This window comes from Centrocercus urophasianus, unplaced genomic scaffold, assembly GCF_019232065.1.
Source record: "Centrocercus urophasianus isolate 14NV4802_14NV808 unplaced genomic scaffold, USGS_Curo_1.0 seq_22, whole genome shotgun sequence".
NCBI lineage: Eukaryota > Metazoa > Chordata > Aves > Galliformes > Phasianidae > Centrocercus > Centrocercus urophasianus.
The window spans coordinates 3,659,071-3,677,018 of NW_024884778.1; the positions used below are offsets into that span (position 1 = coordinate 3,659,071).

The 17,948-nt window shown below is 46.2% G+C and overlaps 1 protein-coding gene across 6 annotated transcripts in view; it reads left to right on the top strand.

Moving 5' to 3' along the window:
* Positions 1 to 17,948, top strand: part of FOXP1 (forkhead box P1) — a 334,704-nt gene that overhangs the window by 65,467 nt on the left and 251,289 nt on the right. For 2 of the 6 annotated variants that reach the window (XM_042823146.1, XM_042823149.1), the window contains exon 3: positions 13,824 to 13,934. The exons of the other annotated variants lie outside the window; for them this stretch is intronic. The gene's annotated coding sequence lies outside the window, so the exon portion shown is untranslated. The remainder of the gene's footprint in view (positions 1 to 13,823; positions 13,935 to 17,948) is intronic. 6 annotated transcript variants of the gene reach the window in all.

The following is a 17,948-nucleotide window of genomic DNA, read 5'->3' on the forward strand; positions in this document are numbered from 1 at the left end:
TGTCACGGGGATTCAGGCGGGCTGCAGTGCAAGGAGCAGATCTGTGAGCACGTGGGACGGAGGGATGTGGGGTGCAGGTGCTGCGGCCGTTCCGAGCAGATGAAGGAGAGGGCAAAGCCATTGGTGCACCCAGGGGACCCAGCAGGGCAAACCCCGGCCCTTAGGTGAGGTATTTCACGTGTGAGCAGGCACTGGGACAGCTGGCTGCCTCGGCTCCTCAGCAGGAGAGCAGCAGTGTTGCCACTTCTGTCTGTTCACTCATGAACTGCCGCTAATGCAGCGAGGTGCACACACAGCTCTGGGTGCTGCTGGGTGCTCAGGCAGCTCCTGCAGGCTCTTCAGACCGTTTCCCAAGTTTTAGTAGCTGCTTGCAGTTTAAAAAAGACTTGTCGTTTTGTCTGTTGACTCATAAAGTCAATCAAATAGGGAAAAAAAGTGATTTTTCAGCTCAAAATTGAGGCAGTTGGAGGTTTTTTGGACCAGCAATTGAACAGAACAGAACAAATGATTTTTAGACAGCTCTTAAAAATGACTTTATGGAGAGGCTGCGAAGTTTTGTTTAAAGATCTTTTTAAAGCAGTTTCACAATGGTAATTCTTGTTTTAATGTATCAGTTTTTCTTTTGACGTTTGAAAGAGGATTGTTGCAGGCCCCTAAGTCAGTTGGCTGGTTCAGTATGGCTGTGCTGGAACTGCTGGGCTTCAGCTGCTGCTGACCTCTCCTGTAGATGAAGAGTTTGATTTCGATTCCCACTGAGATAGGAACAGTTAAAGGAATCCCTCCGCCGATTCCATTAAAGGCTGAGTAAGTAGCGCGAAGATGGAAAGACAGGAAACCTTGTTCTCCTTTTCCAGTCTGTGAATTAAATAAAGGTGTGAGAGAGTGAGCTCCAGTACCACGGAGTTCCTGATGAACTGAGTGTTCTTGCAGCAGATCATGTTCGGTAAATATTGTACATGTATAAATGTATAAACTTGCTGCGTATCCAGCACTATAAGGAACTTGCATTTAACTAATAGAAATGTTTTCGCATGTTTTGCCGCAGTTCCGTTTTTCAGCTGATGAAAAGTGATACAAATAACAAAATTACCAACTAATTAAAATACTAATTTCTAACAAAGTCAAAACCTGACACTTAGGGGAATGAGCGAATGAAAGTGCTTAGTAGGAGGAGTTAAACTCGGTGGAAAGATCTATTTTATGAAGTTGCTAAGCAATTAGAATCAGTCTCTCTTTACAAAAATAAAAGTATAAATGTAAAACAAGATTAAAATCAGTGATTTAAACCATGTTTCCTGCTTTCTGATATGAGCCTTGATTAAAATCAGTGATTGAGATCGCTTTGATTCATATCGAGCTCACGCTCGGTTGGATCAGCTTGTGGTCACAGATGTCCCCTCTGCAGATAAAGAAGGCCCGAGGTGTCCCCTTTGGTCACACTGCCCTGCCTGTGGCAGAGCACTGTGCTTGTTGACATAGGCAGGGTGCTGCTGCTGCTCCCTGCATCCTGCTCTTTGCCTGGGGAAGGTTCTGTTGAAGCTCAAGGGCTGCTGACAGGTGGAGCATCCCTGAGCCCCATGTGAGGCAGCATTCAGATGGGCCTTCCTTGTTGAAATGAGGCAATCTTTAAGATCCTTCCAACCCAAGCCACTCTCTGAAGTGTAGTGTGAAGCCCTGACCTTCCCATTGGGTTTCCTGCCAGGCATCCTGCAGGGGAGGCAGGAAGATGATGACCTTGTCTGCACAAACTCTGATGAAGAGCACAATAGGATGTGGGCTCTTTTTGGCCTGAACTTCTCAGGTGGTTCATTACTGAAGCCCTGTCCTGGTGTCTGGTGGTGGGGAGCGCGTTGCGCGGTGATGTAGATCACAGCTTCCCATGACAGGGTCTGGATGTTAAAGAAACCCAACATAAACCTTGATGCGCTGTGGGTCGGAGAGGCCAAGTAGAGCGGATTGCATTCAGGTTGGACATAAATTATTTAAAATGCCCATAAAGAAGGGTCAGTGGCTCTTGTGTTGGGATGAGTCGGTGTGAGGCTGTGTGCTGTAATTGTTTCCATAGGGTGGCCTTTTTCAACACACAGTGGAAATCCTTCAAAACGTGCGCAAGTTGAGGGAAGCACGTGGAATTTATTGCCATAACGTTTCTCGTTGGAAGTTCTCAAATCATGAGCTTGAGTTAGCTCTCTCTGCCTGTATTTCAGACCACGGCTGAGCCTTTTATGGAGCACAGTTAGCATCCTGTTGGCAGCAAAACACCCAAGCTGAGAGGCTTGGGCAGGCGGGGGCCTTCCATCGGTGCTGGGTGAACTCAGCTCTCCTGGAAGCAGATGTTTGAGTGTGGAGTGTGCCACGTGCTTCTGGAGACAGAAAGGCAGATTTTTTCTTATATTTAGGGTTAACTAGCACTGGACTGATCCTATATCTTGACGGTATTTAGACCATACGACTCATTAATCTTCACGTTTACTAGCATATGATGTTAATGTCAGTATGTGTATTTTAACACAGTCGGGTTTTCTAAGTGGGTTTTCTGATGCTTAATCCTTGCTAATTTATTCTTCTTACATTCTGAATGTAGTGACTAACTTGAGAGAAATCAGATGAAGCGGGTCAGATCTGTAGCTGGTATGAAGTGACACTGTTCCTTGGTTCTGGGAATCGAGGCAGTAATGTCTGCCACTTAGCTTAACCTGTTACTGACTTGTATCTATGTTTGGAAAAAAGCACCGATACGTTCATGCCTGTAATGTGCTGCAGCAGGAAGCATCCAGGGAAATGCTCAGAGATGTGGTGAGTGAGGGCTGGGTGTGTATATGGGACTGAAGCTGTGTAGACTGTAGGATACCGTGACCTAGGATGGAGTGTCAGGGAAACTTATTTTATAGAGCTATGCTATGATTTTTTTTTTTTTTTAAGTGGAAGCCCTGGAATGCTGGGAATGTTAGTGCAGCCATTAAGGTATCGACAGCTGATACAGGTTTGCTCTAAAAAGCTGACTATTGCTTGGCAGGGAGGATGAGTGCTGTTTGAAGTTTTCTGGTATGTGTGGATACGTGCATAAAACAAACAGAGGTGTTGAGCAGGTCAGAAGAGCACACGAGATTGTTCTCACCTATCAGGACGTGAACCATACAAACCATGTTTTGGGATGCGTCTTCTAGAAGATGCCCAGCTGAGCTGTGATGTGTGCTGGGGTTCCCACCTTTCAAGCAGGGGGTGCTGCGTGCTCGGCCATGCCTGGAAATCATGTTCCAGTGGTGCCTGGTTGGGCTACCAGGGCCTGGAGGCCTTGGCTGACATCTGTTGGTTGGCTTTCGGGCCTCATGAATGTGGGGTGTTTTCCTTGCAGAGCGCTTTGTGTGGTTTGGTCGCAGCAAGGAGCTGCCTCCTAACCGTTGGGATTTTTTCGTTGTGATACCCGTTATGTCCTGGATTGTGGGTTTTGTTGGTTGGTTTAAAGTTTAAAATGAAACTGGGCAGTGCTGTGGAGTGCTGAGTTCCCAGCTGCTGCGAGATGTAAAACGTGCGCGCCTCATCAAAGCGTTAACTTTATTGTGGTTGCTTAGGAGGCAGGCCACTAGGTAATTCGTGCACGCCGGGTGAAGGATGGGCTGGGTGTGTGTGGGCTGTGAGTGATTCTGGCATTCACTCCTTGCTTTTGAAGAACATGGAGCCCACTTTGGTTCCAAGTTCAGAAATAATGCATTTTGGAGTAAATAACCACAGTAAATACAGACATCACTTGAAGAACACTAAGAAAGCAAACCACAGCAGGTAAACGTTTGAAAAGGCAATGCGGAATTTTAAATACTTGAGATTTTATCTTGAAGAGTTATCTTTAGTAAAAATAAACGTTCTCTTGGAATCAGTGAGACAGGACCCATGGCACTGCACTGGCTGTGGGAAGCTCCGTGCTCTGGGGGGCTGTGCAAAGAGCGTGGGGTGGGCTGAGAGCCCCCAGCATGTGCCTGCAGGGCTGGCGCTGGTTCATTGGCTGAGGCAAACAGGACAGAAAGCTGCAGCTGAGTAAGGCCCTGGCTGGAATAAAACTTCTTTTGAAAAAAAATATGTAATATAAATAAAATCCAACTTCCCCTTTGTGATTTATGGTCCCTCTAACAATGCCACTTTCTCAGAGCCATGCATCATACGCAAACAATGGGCCGCATAGAAAAGTGCGTTCCCCGGAGTATTACCAAAAATGTAATTTTGTCTTTAAATTCTTAAGGGTGAATTGCAAGAACGTGACTTCATAGGAACCTTTGAGACATTACAGCTTTTAATAATACTTTGCAGCTACATGCAGTACTTCAATTTTACTTTTATTAATTAAATTGCTGCGTGCGTGTGCAGCGGGGAGGGGATCCCGGCAGCCCCACCTGGGCGCCCCTGCCTGCCAAGGGCTTTCCTCCCCTGCCGAGCTCTGCTTAGGCTCTCTTTGATGGAGCTCAGTGCTTTCTCCCCTGGTTTCCATCCCCTGGGACTGCCCTGTATCATTGGTGCCCGCAAGAGGGTGCGCACGAGAGGCAGCTCCTCACAGCCTTCTGTTCTCCATCCGCTTTGTGGGCACCAAACCATCCCCGCCCCACACAGGGCTGTCTGCAGGTACCCAGCAGCTCTGCCTGCGTTCTCCCGCCCGGCATTGCTATCCTCTTGAATCTTTGATCTTTCCAGGTTTATATAAATGTTTTCGTAAGTTTTCAGCAAAATTGAGGTCAAACTTATTTCATCCCATAACCCCTTTGCATCTCTGCTCCAGCTACACTATTTTTTTTTAATGGCCACATCTCGCATTATGTAAAACAGAGGTGAAGAAACATCTTCAGCAAATCTCGGTTGCCTTTCTGTCTGCAGCAGCAGGGTTTGAATCTGCCTGCTTATCTAATAAAGGGTAGGAGCTGCACTTTTTACAGCTTTTTTTTTTTTTTTTTTTTTTTTTTTGTAACGCAGTTTGTGGGCTTGCCCATAATAATACAATTATGAAGGTTAACAGGAAAAAACTGGGTCCAGGAGTGATTCCAGGCAGCTGGCACTGCCGACGAATTGGAAGCGCACCACCAATGAAAACTGCAGTGAAAAGCAAATTAAACCTCATATCTGCCATCTCACTCGCTTTTCTCTGCTTTCCTGTTTGGACTTGAAAGGTGATTGGAGCCAAGGCAGTGACAGTTGACGGAAGTGCTGCAAGGAGAGAGTATTTATTTACAGTGAATCGTGGTGATGCTTGTTCAGGATGCGGTTTCACGCAGGATGTTCTGTCCCCACCCCCGGTTTGATCATTTCTCCAAAAAAAAAAAAAAAAAAAAAAAGGCAGAAAAAAAAAAAAGTTCCTTGATTGTTTAAGGCTATAGCTAATGCTTGGAGCAACACTGTGCAGCGTGCCAGTGCGTGGAGCACTCGGTAATGCTGCGTGCTGGGGAGTTCCTGTGCTGGGCACAGGCAGCTCAGTGGCGGCTCATTCCCACTTGTGTTTGCATTTGGTGTCAGCTGCATGCACTTACATGGGCAGGGGCTGCCAACTATGGCAAAAATACTTAGTATTTTTGGGGATGGGGGGAGCAGAAGGGATAGGTTCAGCATATTTGGATGTGGAGTTTCCCCTGCTCTGGCTGTAATGAAGGCATTCCCTTGAGTGTGTGCTGGCAGCGTAATGCTTTAGAGGTCCTCACTGCAGGGGGTGGTGCTGGGGCAGGTCCCTCTGCATCCATGGGAACCCATGGCTGAAGGGGCTCCCCAGCCCGTGCAGAACAGCCATGCTCTGCAGCCCCCGTTCCTCCCGCTGCCCTATCAGCCCCAGCCACCGCTTCGCTTCGCACAGCTCCTGACAAGCAGGCAGAGATAGTAACTCCTGTTACTGCCAGACGGGGCCAGTGATTAGATAGGAGAGTTTCTCTATCTCGTTTTCTTCTAGATAGAGTATATGGCTTAGAGACGTGCTCTAGCTTATATGTTTTCCTTCACGGGCGCTGAGCGGGGAAGCTATTGGAAATCTGAGGGATGAGGGAGGACTGAATATGGGTTTTTTATTTATTTACTTTGACGTTTTCTTTTAAACTACTTTGAAGAAGTACATTTTCACTGGTTTTTCTGTCTGAAAGAAGGCATCTAATGGCTTTTTTTTTTTTTTTTTCCACTCAAAGCTTTTAATTACATCATTGCCATCATTGGGCCCTTTCTACAACTCCCACATTGTTCAGTAGACACAGTGAAATGTTTTTAGGAACCTATAAAAGTCAGTAATTTGCATCCAGAGGCCGTGGTTGTAGTCAGCACTCAGGCAACCGAAACAGCTGCCTGGGTAACTTTATGGCCTGTACATGTGCTGCATCGCAGAGTGTGCTGCAGAATGGAGCACAGCCACCGCTTCCCTGCGCCTCCCCCAATTGCACTGCGGGCTGCAGTCAAGGAAGGGATGCAGAAATGAAGATGTTGGGGCTGCAGGCTGGGAATCGAGCACCCCAGCGGTCTGCTGGGGCAGGGACCCTCACCTTGCTCTGTGTTGTCTTTTCACGGTGTTACACACTCATGGAAGTCTTCTGAGCTGCTTTCTGTGTTGGCTTCCCTTAAATTATGACATATTTTTGGAGGTGAGCTTAGAAGTACGCTGTGTCTTTCTCAGTGCGAAGTGCAGCCCTGCTGAGTGGTTTTTGTAGCGGTGACAAGTGAGCTGGTATGAGGCATCGGGGGCTCCCCCTAAAACCAGCCATTTCCGAGGTAGCGAGCACCTCGTGTTGAAGAAACATGATAAGTTCTAGGATGGGTTTTGCAAAATTGCTAAAGAGACTTTCGTATCAGTATAAACTTGGGCAATCAAAACATTTTAAGTAGCTTTGAAAATGTCACTGTGGAGCATCCTGCCCGTGGCTGGTCTGGTTGAATAAAACTGACTGAGGTGCTCATGAGGCGATAAAACAGTCTCTTTTTAAAGATGATAGGGCAGCTAAGGTTTGGTATTTATCATGCAGAAGGACTGAAAAATGAATTGAGTCTGATTTTTAGGAGGGTAGTCCTAGTTCTCACTAGCTTGAGTTAAATTGTGGACTTTCCAGAGACAAATGATTTACATGCATTTTAATATAAGACTCTGAGTCTTTTCAGCCGGGATCGCACCATCCCCATTTGTTTCTGTTAGGGCTGCATATGCTGCGTTTCTACACCGCCCTATTTTTTGCCCATTTGAAGCATAAAGCTCCAATCCTGGAGTGAGAAATAACCCCGAGGATGCTGCAGGCTGCCTGTGCCTGCCGCTTGGGTCTTCTGTTCTCGACACCTCCCAGATTCATCTCTTTCTGCCTCTGAATGTTACATCAGCATCAACAGAAGAATAAAGCCTGGTGCATGCATTGGGAAGCAAGGCATCTGTTGTCACACGGTGGGCTTTGGCTCTTTTGCCCAGAGAGGCTGTGGATGCCCCGTCCCTGGAGGTGTTCAAGGCCAGGTTGGATGGGGCGCTGGGCAGCCTGGTCTGGTATGAAATGTGGAGGTTGGTGGCCCTGCATGTGGCAGGGGGTTGGAGATTCATGATCCTTGAGATCCCTTCCAACCCTGGCCATTCTGTGTCATTCTGTCTGTGTCTTTAGTGCTCACCGATGCCAACAGGGAAGTTGGTTTGTCTGGGTGGGAAGGTACAGCCTGGGTGACCATCCCTGTGCTGGGGCAGGGTGCTGGGAGGGGTGGGGAGGCAGCATTCCCTCTGGGCTCACGGAGCTGTCTGCAGTCAGAAATGCACCCTACTCATCCGTAACCAGCCGCGTCGTGCCGAAACTCGCTCCTGAGAGCTGGGCCAGATGAGCTGGCAGTGATTGACAGTGCCTTCTCCTGCCCCGCAGCCCCCGTCAGGCTGTTTTTCATGGCCTCCAGTGTTTGCCTAGGTGGTTCCCAGCCAAGACAGGAAACTATTTGACTTACGGTGGTAGAGAGCTCCTCTCATGGTATTTACAGATAAAAGGGGAGGAGTTGAAAACCTTCGTCCGCGTTCAGCCCAATCTGATAACCTCCAGGGATTTTGTTAGTTCAAAGAAATTTTGGATAGCAAGCCAGTGTGCTTAACTGGAGCTGAAGCCGTAACCCTTGGAGGCATCCCATCCTTAGAAAAACCTTCAAATAACAAATGCTGCTTGTAACTTTTTTGTTTGTTTTTTTCTTCTCCTTCCTTTAATGTTTGAAACCCACTAGACCGTTCTAAACTTCTACACTTAGGTAAGGATACATCCCTGACCTTTAAAATTGTGTCTCTTGTAAGTGTTTATGGCACAGTGTTTATGATTTTGTTCAACAGACTGTCTGTGAGGTGGGAATTGCGAGCGGCTAAAAATAAGAAAGGTGAATTATATTTGGTATCTAGATGGTACAGTGTGGTTGCTAGGAATAGATTAGCAAAGCAGTAGTAAAATGAGTGCTTCCTAGGACAGTTACCTCAGTTATCAGCTAGTTTGGTGCTGTGTCCTCTTGTTGGCTGAGCTCCCAAAGGCCTCTCTGGGTTGGAGATGGAACTGGTCACAGCACTCAACAGAAGAGATGCTGTGTGATCTCTGGTTTTCAGACCTTTTGTTTTTCCTTATTTCCTGCTTTGGAGCCAGGCAGTTATGTACACCAGGAACGCTGCTGTGCCTTGGTGGAGTGTGGATCTGGATGCTCTAAAACATCCTCATCTGCCTCTAAATCCAGAGCGAGTCTCTGTGCAGTCCTTCCTCCTCACTCTTAACCCTCTTTTTTTTTTTTTTTTTTTTTTCCTTTTTTTTTCCCCCTTGATTTTTGCTTGGTTCCCCTTCCTGCTGGCTGTTAGAGACCTGGGGCAGGACGTGGCTGTGCTGGGCTCCATGAAGGGGACTAGTAGGACCAGGAGTGCAGTGCCAGGTTCCCAGCTTCCTTCTGGATGCTCTTTGCAAGCCTAGAGCTACCTTCCATGTTAAATAGGCAGATTCACTTGCTGATTAAAAAGCATTGTTAATTTAGAAGGAAGGCCACATTCTTTCTCAACACCATCATTAATTAAAGACTAGGAAATTGCCAATTCACCCAACATTCACATCCTTAGCAGCCTGTGCTCACATAATTTATTGCCCAAGTATCTTAATGCCCAACTGCATGCTGAGGCCCGTGCACAAAACCTTGACTCCAATCTCATGCATTTTTCCTATGCATAATTAAGATGATTGCCTCTTAAAACCTTGAGTATTTTTGGTAAAACACCTTTGTTTTTCTGAGGTTGGGTTTCAGATTGTGCCCAAACATGGGCACTGATTGTGGACGCAGTTTTATGAAACCGCGTCTAATCCTGTGTGCACGGGAGTGAATCATAACCCCAGATGAAAAGAGCTCCTTCGGGGCTCTGGGAGGAGAACAAACCATGGCACCCGGCACTCCTCGAGGTTGTACAATTATAAACTGTCTCAGGTTGAACAGAGAACAGAGCATTATGCTGGTAAGAGTAATGTAAGTATGCAAAATCCACTTACAGCTTAGACGCATCATTCATGAGTTACACCGTGGCTCCTAACTCATGGCAGCGATGAGTGTCTGGCAATCCCCACCATCTGGTGAACTCTGATGTGTATTTGAACAGCACGCTGTGTTAGTGTGCCTATATACAAGACATATTCACACACAACATATAGTGGCAGGGGAAAGAGAGAGGAATTATGTTTCAGCTGTGAATGACTTATATTTACTCGAGCAGCAAAGAAATAGCTGATAGCTCACGAGTGATCAAAGCTGGTGGTGAGTTATCGAGGTCTTTCCTCACTGTGAGGAAGATATAGCACATTTCAACCTGCTGTATATCCTTTTAGTCCAACACACACATTTTAATACTTATTTTTATTTTGGCTTAGAGGCTTTTCTCTTTTGCCCAGCAAGAGATTTTTTTTTATTATTATTTTTTTTTGCAGTCTCTCCTTCTCTGTCTGATGCCGATGCCAGAGACAGAGCAGATTGGGAAGCCTTTGAACACATTACTAGTTGAACTCAGATGAGATTTTTTGTATTGCTTGGTTGCAGGCTCCTGTGATGAGCATAAGGAATGCAGTTTTGATTGACATTATATACTCTTAAAGCAAAAGTGATCTATCAGCATTCAGGCGCCCACAGCTTGTTTTTCTCTTTTATGACAGAGAATAGCTATGTTGCAGTTGTGCTGCAGCGATGAAGGTTGCGTTGCAGTTTCTCTTTGAATCCTCTGATGGAGGAGGTAGCGAGGGGTGAGTCAAATCTGGGCCATTTTAGGTCACTCCTAACAAGCCGGGCTTGAGGATCTTCTCGGTTTCAGTTGCTCTGACTGTTTTGTGTTCAGCCAGAACTTCCTTTGGTAGACCGGCATTCTCATTCCAGTACAGAATATTTGTACAGATGACACAACCTCATTGTCTTCAGCTCTGGTCGCTTTAAAGTGAGTTTTTACAGTTAAAACACCCGCGATCTTATACCACAAAGAGAACTGGCTTGGAGAGAAAATGCAATATATCCTCAGCCTTAGCCTGGGTGTGAAGCACCTCCTCTCCTCTTTCCTTCTTGTGTGCAGCCAAATGTGAAACCTCTTCAAAATCAGTTGCTCTCCAAATGAGTTATTGTTTGGCCTATGGTCTCTAGAGAAGACAGGTGAGCATCCTCTGAAAGGAAATGCAGTTCTGCAAGTTCACCTTCAAACAGGGGAGTGTCAGGTGGTGTTTCTCATGCAGCTGATGTGTGTAGAACCAGGCAGGTAGCTGGCCTTCCTTTCCGTGCCTGTGGGGTGGGTGCAGTGCTCCTTACTGCCCTCACTGCATTGGTGCCAGTGTGCATCGGTACATCTCCTGGGACATGGGAATGTGAAAGAGCCTTCAGATTAAACAGATTTGTTATTAGGGGCTTTGTAACCATTTGTAAACCATTTGAATCTCGCATAACCTTGGAGGAAGAGTGCTGAGATGCAACTGTTACAGCAGTTTTAAGAAACTATAGAATGCAAAAGGTCTTTAAGAGTCAGATGATGCTGAGCATCCTTGCAACTTTTTGGTGCCACCTTTTCCACCTAGCAAAGCTTCTTAGAGGGTAGATGTGCAACCATGGCATGCAGTCAGTCCATCTGGCAGTGACTGCTTAAGGGAGATCCAGTGATGAGCTGGGGAGGAATCTGAGGGTTCCCAGGGTGGGTTGCCCTGACCCAGCTGACAGTGAGTCAGGGGAACTTGCCCCATGTGGGGCTAGCTGAGGTTCTATCTTGCCCCACATGCAAGTTTTGGAGATGTTCAAGAAGCAATAGTCGGAAGAATTTTAACAGGTTTTTTTTTTCTAGAGATGTAGGTATGTGGGATGCTGACAGTACATGCCAGGTTTTGGAGCTCAAAATGAATGATTAAATAATTTGTAATTAATGTAGTGAGTGGGAAAATAAACATCTGAAGATGGTAATTTTCAGGAAGTGTTTTTAAGACCTTCAGTGTTAAATTTTCCATTTATTTAGGCAGACTTGGCTAATTGTTACAGAAGGAAAAAAGTTGCATTTTCGTGGGCAGCGAATGCCTCTGTGCTGGGCTTGTCCCCAGTTATGTAAGTCCCCATTGAATCATTGGTTTGATGAGGGAATGGTGACTGAACGTGTTAGCTCAGCATCCCCCCCCCATAACCCTCCTCTTTCCTTCCAGGTGTTGTCCTTCCTCTTGGTGTTGTCCAGTTTCCATGTCTGTGCCCATGCTTGATGCAGTGTGCTCAGGAGCAGACAGACGGTGAGACTTCAGCCCCACCTCCCAGTGTGCTCACAGAGCCCACGTTTCGTGCCGTATCCATGAGCACGTATCAGCAATAGGGCACACGGTGTTTGCTTTGCATGAGCCCCTCGGTCCCTGAATCAGAGCGTTGCTGTTTAGGTCAGGTGCTCTACCCCACATCCCTCCCTCAAAATATAGCGAGCGAGGACATGGCTGTGTTTAAGCAGAGGAGGATGGGGCACATGTGTGTCGGAAGCCCTGTTTCCCAGTGCCTGCTTTGAGGATTTGGAACAGATTTTGTTAGCAGGTATGTCTGGTGCCATGTGGCTGCGCAGCAACGTGACGCTCTGAACAAAACCTCAGCTCGGCGCTGCTTTTCCTCCTTTGCTTTGCGGCGCCCGGGTTTTGATGTCTTGCTTCTCAGAATGCTTGACGGTAGTAATAACGGAAACAGCAAAAAATGTCAGCTTGACTACTGTCTGCGTGTCGGCACTAGTCCAGGGAGTTTCAAAGAGATGTTTTATTGATTCTGTAATTGCACAGTAGAATGGACAAACTGAACTGCACCTCGGGGCAAGGAAAGCCCCTGTCTAAGCGGCATCTGTTGGAGGCATGCGCTGCTGTAATTTGGGCAGGGAGTGCTGGCTGCACGGTTGGAACCAGGGGACTGGAATCTTGGCTTAACCCTTTTGTTGTAGGTGATGGAACTTCCCCTCTTCTGCTCATGTACGAGCTGACTTTGGGGTCCCTGTTGTGCCAGCGCTGCTCCTGGGGGCTCTGCGTGGCTGTGTCAAGTCACTGCCTCTGAGCTCTGGTGTCCCCGATGCCAGGGCATGTGGCATTGCCTCACTTGCAGTATCCACCTCTTCCTAACTGAAAAACTGGTCATCATCTCTTATGAAATAAGGCTGCGTTGTGCTGCTTGCTCCTGGGAGCTGATAACTTCCTCTAGCACAAGCTGATTACTTTCCAAAACTGAAGGAGTGGACTGAGCTGTTTTGCTAAAACAATTGCAAATTAAATTTGTAAACTTTTGCTATTGCCATATTTTTTCACTGGCACTGGCTGTCTGTGTACTGTGTCTTTAATTTGGTGAGAACACAAATCAATTAGAATAACCCATGGCAATGCAAAAGTGGTGGAAATAAATACAGAGAGTCCTTCACCTCGCTTAGAAAGCCCATGGAGGCTGCATGCTTAAATCACAAGTTATTGTCAATGGTTCTTAATTTTCAGGCTCAATGCAGGGGTGTCCAGGGTTTCACCCTTGTCCCCTCTCCCTTATGGTCAGTAGACAGCAGAAGCAGCACTTTTCCCTGGGATGTTGGCTGCAGTTTTAGGGCAGGAGCTGGGCTGAGAGTGTGGGCACAGAACCAGCAGCTCCCGAACCAAGCCTTGTTCTGGGAGCTCCCATGGCTTATAATTAGGGCCATGATTAGGTCATTGTCTTCCCGAAGCTGAGTTGGAGCTCGGGATGTGATGCGCTGTTTGTTTTTGGAAGTTGTGCAAACCTTTAATACGTTGTTTTGAAATCTGGATATTAACTGTAATGTTCTTCCAAAGTGTTGCTGGGACATGCAGCACCATCCTGTCCTGTGCTGGATTTTAACGGGCTTTAAAAGAACATTGTTTTAAATGGAAGAAAGATGTGTACTTGACTTCTTGGTATTTTCTGTGGCTGCTGCTGAACTCCTGTATCTAGAGCCTTCTTTGTTGTAATGGCATTGATAGACACATGAAAACAGCAAGGAATTAATATTGAGGTTGATGAGGTAAAGACCATCTTCGTTTGTGTGCGTTGAGGAAGTAAATGGTGGAAGATCCCACCGGTGGGATCTGCTCAGCTCCCCGGTGGGGTTTTTATGCTAGCAGGAAGGGCTGCACCTGGGGCTGCTGCCAGGGGAAGAGCAGCTTTGTTCTGCATTGGGAAGAGAACGTTGAAGATCTGCTGATAAGCAGAGGAGGGGAACAGTACCTAGAGCGCAGCTGATGCAGTGGTCTTATTGCATCATTAATCCAGACTACGCTTTGAGCCCTGCAGAAAGAGCAGTAAGGTCTTGATGTAAGTGAGGTCTTGGTGGCGTGACTTGTAAGGGCAGCTCATCTTTACCTAATTCTACATTAAATTCACAGCCGAGGTACGGAAGCTGTCCGGCGGAGCAGCGCTGAGGTCGCTCCGGAGCGCTGATGGGCGAGGCGTAGCATGGGCAGCATCAGTGTGCAACTCAGACTCCAAATTTGGAGGTAGGTTTGTTGAGAGCAGGGTGGAAATTAAAATATCGGACTATGAGCTAATAGTTTAACATTTGGCTGAATCTTTATCACCTTCCTCCTCCAACTCTGACTCCTGTCACAGCGCTTACAATTTCAGTCTCGATGATCTGCCCCTTTCTGTTGTCGTTCTGTAACAATGGCGAGGTGAGCGCGACTGAAAACACAGAATGTGCACTAATATTTCCTGTGCCACATCAGATCACCAAAATGACTAAAGAACATCCTGAACGCTAAAATTCTCAGCACATATTTTCTGTCAACACTAACGCTGAGGTGGAGTTGCCCCAGCCAATCAGACATGGGGAAAAACACAGACTTACTGACCCAGAAAGAGCTGTAGTTCCCAATTTTTGCAACGTCTCTGCTCTGATTGGCAAGGAAAGGTGGTCAGAGTTGGAATCTGCAGTCGTGCAGTGCTTAGAAACCCCAAAGATGCTCGAGGCACTGCATGCTGCAGGAGCCAGGCGTGGCCCTAAGGGCAGTAGCCATGGGAAGCAGGCGTTTTGCCAAAGCTCTGCTGCTGTCAGTGTGCTTTGCTGATAGAAATCATTCATGCTTTTGGCAGTAGTATCAGTATCTGCGTTTGTGATGCTCGAAGTCCATTGATGACTAGTTAAAAAAATATGTAGATAAGCTGACTGTTCTTGCACCCAAAGCAGAATAAAGGGGTCAGTGCTGAGCAGTGTGCCGGATCCTGCTGGTGTGACATCCCAGTGCCAGCACCTCCCTCTGGAACAGGCCAAGGGTGCTCACAGCTGCGTTTTTTAACCTATATTTTAACCAACCTTTAATTAATTATTTCAGTTCCTGGAAATTTCTGCTTAGGATTTGATTGTAAGAGCCAGGTGTCCAGAAGATTAATTTGTCCTTTTGGAGTGCAGACAGACCGTCGCTGTTTTATAATCATCGACGGTGGTTGCAAGGAGCAAGGAAGGATGCAGTAAAATACAGCCGTGCTGACAGTGTAGAAGCAGCACATCTTCTTGCTGCTTGATATTTTGATAGAAACCTTTTGTCGCTTTAAAAACTGGCTGTGTATCAATATGATATGTTAAAAACAGAAGTAGGAAACTGCAGGCTTTTAATTTTTGCCATTTGAACCCTCTTACCTTGGATGAACGCAGCGTGTAAATTATAGTTCCCATGAGGTAAAAATCAGTCAAATGCTACTTAACCTTTCCTCTGCCATGTTTTGTGGTACGTTTCTGCTGAAGAGAGTATGTGCGTACGCCTTCGTCTCGCTGCTGCGTGAAATTCCCGTAACAGCGCTGAATTTCTTTAGATTCCGATTCGAGGTAAGCAGAAATGCTGCACTCGTAGAGATTGTAGAGCTGAGCGGTTTCAGAAAAGCTGTTTGCCCTCCGTAGGTGAGGAGCTGGCACGGCTGCGTTTGGCACAGCAGCTGCCCTGCAGCAGCCTGGTGCGGTGCTGAGAGCCGGGCTGAGTTCCTACCCGCTTCCATTACAGCAGTTCTTTGCATGGGCTGTCCATGTGTTCCAGTCCTGGATTGGCATTTTGCAAGGCTGGGCTCCTGCAAAAGTTATAATTTTTTTTTTTTTTTTTTTACTGGTTTCAGACAAAGCAGTTCGTGTATTCAAGTGGTTTAGTATAGAAAGTGACTTCTCTCCCTGATAATTTCCTAGTAAAAGAATCAGAAATGTGTCAGTGTTGAGACTTGACATTCAAAATACCTCACCCAGAACCCACTGTATTTCACAGAAGTAATTTTCTCTTGATTTGCTTATGGTCCACAGTGAGGTTGGTGCCCAACTCCGCACTTACATTCGCCACTGAACGCTTTTAGTGTGACTCTATCAAATGTTCCCTGGCGCTATTTGAAGACGCTCTTCTACTTTCAGGAGACCATTTTTCTTCTAAGCAAAAGCAGAAAAGAAATTTGAAATGTTTTCTCAGTGAACATTTTCATTTGAAAAACAAAACAAGAAAACAGTGAAAAAAGGAAATTGGGGAAATGAGAAATATTCTCAAAATAGCCGACTTCAGAGTCTGTACAATATTTGCATTCTGTTAATTCAAGGGCTCCTGCAAAATGAGACAAAAAGAAAATAAATGATGTCTTTGTAGCGAGCTGGGGCGAACAGGGCTGGTGGGGCTGTGGCCAAACAGGAGCTGTGCAGAGCCAGGCTTAAGCAGCGGCCCCGGCAGCCCTCGTTCTGCTCACCTACCTGCAGGGGAGGCTTCAAAGTCCAATAGAAGTATTTAAGAGCAATATTTTTAACACGTGGAGAAAGGAAATTAAATTTTCTCCAACAGGACATGGTTGGAACAACTACAGTGAAGGAAAGTGGACAAGTTGGTGTGGTTTGTCGTGCTACAAAGGAGTTGGCAACGTGGATATCTTCTATATATAATGGTATGCATTAGATACCATATAGAAATATTATTACATCTTGCAGTTAATGAGGATAAACAAATTGTTGCATGTGTTCAGTGTGGCAAAATAAAAGCTTGTGGAGGAAGTTCTTGCTTTAAATAAGCTCAGTTTCAGTCATAGTAGTTCATGTACCCAGGACCAAACTGTGACTTCTTGTTTTAATTCTCTTTTTGCCTCATTCCTAAGGCAAAATTCCTACTGGTGTCAATTACTGAGAATCTGCAGGTGTTCCTCCGGGTAGAAAATGAATAAAAATAGAGGAAGGGCCACAAAAATTGTTTTTTCTTCTTGTTGTGTACATTTGTTTTGATTCAGTAGAAGGGCTTTCCATGAGTTATGAGCACTGACAAGGGTGTATCGGGCTGTGTTGCTCCTCTCCAGTTCGTGAGCCTTGTGCGGTCTTTATGAACAGCCTGGCTGGTGTATTTCAGTCCGAATACAGAGTGAGAAGCTTGGGCAAATCAGCTGCTTGTTCAGTGCAGAAACTGGTTGTTGAGGGGGAAAATAGAGGAGGAGCAAGGGAGCTTGGTAAGCCTGGAACACACTTGCGCAGCCCTCAAGGACAGTGCTGAGAAGGGTTCTTTAACTTGTAGAGTTGAAAAGAAAAGCCAAAATTTGATGTAAATCATTCAGATCTGCCTTGATGTAAAGAGCTTTAACTGGACGTAGACTCCATTTAAAAATGGAACAAAACAAAATGAAAATGCTTGTACAGTTTGCATTTGTTTTAGAAGCAAAAGCTTAGCGGATTCCATGCGGTGTTCTGATGTGTAAGTAATGAAACTACAAAGCATTACTTTCTCTTGTGGACAGTCCCTAATTTTCCCCCGACCTCTCCAAAAGCCCAAGCAAGAATAGAAAGAAGTTTCAAATGTGAAAAAATGAAACCTGCTGTTTATTGATGCTTCAAATGTGAAAACCCAGAACAAGATGGGGAAGTCGCTGGCTCTGGGGAAGAGTGTGGGACAGTCTGTTATTTCTAGGACTTGCTTGTTTTGGGAAGTCCTTCGTCCTGGGGAAAAAGCTGGGTACCAGAAGCCAACCCTGCTGACCTGGAGATCTGGTCCCTGGCTGTGAGGGTGAGCCTGCCTTGCTAAGCCGTTTGCAGGTGGAAAGGCACTGATTGTAGTGGGCAGTGCTGCACTGCTTCAGTGCTGTGATGGCTGTGGGAGGAGGAGATGTGGGACTGGGAGACGTGGTCCCAATGCGCGGCGGGCAGGGAGTCGAGTGCTGCAGGGATGCTGCAGAGCTGAGCTCGTGCATGTACTGAAGGTTTTAAGAAGCTTTCATTGGGGATGATGGAAGATGAAGAGCTGTCAGGGGTTTTTTTGAAGGGAGCTATAGAAGGAAAAATATTCTTGATTTTTTTTTTTTTTTTTTTTTGTTTGTGACATGTCTGAAAATAACTCTGCAGTGGAAAGATTGCATTGTGCACAGAGCAGCAATGAAGCAAACAAGTTTATTGGTGTTATTTTTCTCCTGCAAACACTTCATTCCACGCTGTTTGTTGGAGCACCCTTTTAGCTGGGACAGTTTGTGTGCACGAACTGAGCAGAAGTGAAGTTGGGAAATCATTTGACCTTCTGATC